The sequence below is a fragment of the Schistocerca americana genome, chromosome 8 (assembly GCF_021461395.2).
Source record: "Schistocerca americana isolate TAMUIC-IGC-003095 chromosome 8, iqSchAmer2.1, whole genome shotgun sequence".
NCBI classification, from domain to species: Eukaryota; Metazoa; Arthropoda; class Insecta; order Orthoptera; family Acrididae; genus Schistocerca; species Schistocerca americana.
In genome coordinates this window covers 37,251,899-37,253,191 of record NC_060126.1, presented here as the reverse complement: position 1 = coordinate 37,253,191, position 1,293 = coordinate 37,251,899, and the positions used below count along the sequence as shown (strand labels likewise).

Below are 1,293 nucleotides of genomic sequence, written 5' to 3'. Positions count from 1 at the left end.
AAGACTTCTTAAGTAATAGAACCGAGTATGTTGTCCTCGATGGCGAGTGTTCAACAGAGACAAGGGTATCGGCAGGATTGCCCCAGAGAAGTGTGTTGGGGCCGCTACTATTTTCTACAGACATAAATGATAAGGTGGACAGGTTGGCCATCAAAGTGCGGTTGTTCACTGATGATGCTGTAATCTACGGAAAGGTGTCGAATTTGGCGACTTAGGAGGATACAAGCTGATAATTAATTGAAACGCTCAGCTGCCGACAGGTGTTGTTGATATACCTCGATGGGGACAGCTGAAAATGTGTGCCACGACCGGGACTCGAACCCGGGATCTCCTGCTTACATGGCAGACGCTCTATCCCTCTGAGCCACCGATAGCACATAGGATAGTGCGCCTGCAGGGACTTATCCCTTGCACGCTTCCCGTGAGACCCACATTCCCAACTGTCCACAGTCTACACACTAATGTACCTGATAGACATTTGCCCATCCACTCATTACTAGCGCACACTAAGGTGACGATTCCCGTAAGAATTCGGGAAAACTGTGCGCAGACGAAGGTCAATGGCCGGGTAACCTTTTACTATATATATGATATAGTATATATATATACTATATGAAATGATAATTATCATTTATTCTAGAGAAGCTGCACGGTCATCAATGGTATCTGTTCTTTCGAAAACAGTTACTATCTTCATGTATATGGATACAAGCTGACTTAGACGAAATTTCTAGTTTGTGTGGTGAATGGCAGCTAGCCCTGGTTATAGCAAAATGTAAGTTAATGCGGATGAGTGGGAAAATAAACCCGTAACGTTCGAGTGAATCATTAGTAGTATCCTGAATGACACAGCCGCATCGTTTAAATATCTAGGCGTAACACTGAAAAGCGAAACCAAATGGAAAGAACATCTGAAGATTCTGCTAAGGAAGGTGAATGGTCGACTTAAGTCTATTCAGAGGATTCTAGTAAAGTGTGGTTCATATGTAAAGGAGACGCCGTTTAGGACGCTATTGCGACATATCCTTGAGTACTGCTCGAGTGTTTGGTATCTATACAAGGTCATATTAAAGGAAGACATCGAATCAGTTCGGAGGCGGGCTGCTAGATTTGTTACCAGCGAACACCACGCAAGTGTCACGGAAATCCTTCTGGAACTCAAATGTGAATCCTTGGAGGGAAGGCGCCTTTCTTTTCGAGAGACACTATTGAGAAAATTTAGGGAAGCAGCATTTGAAGCTGACTACAGAACGATTCTACCGCCATCATCGTACATTTCACGTACGGAACACG

General features: G+C 44.2%; 1 non-coding gene across 1 annotated transcript; it reads right to left on the bottom strand.

Moving 5' to 3' along the window:
* Positions 1-300: 300 nt before the first annotated feature.
* On the bottom strand, positions 301-375 carry Trnat-ugu. The gene has a single exon. It is a non-coding gene; the product is annotated as a tRNA-Thr (tRNA).
* Positions 376-1,293: the final 918 nt, after the last annotated feature.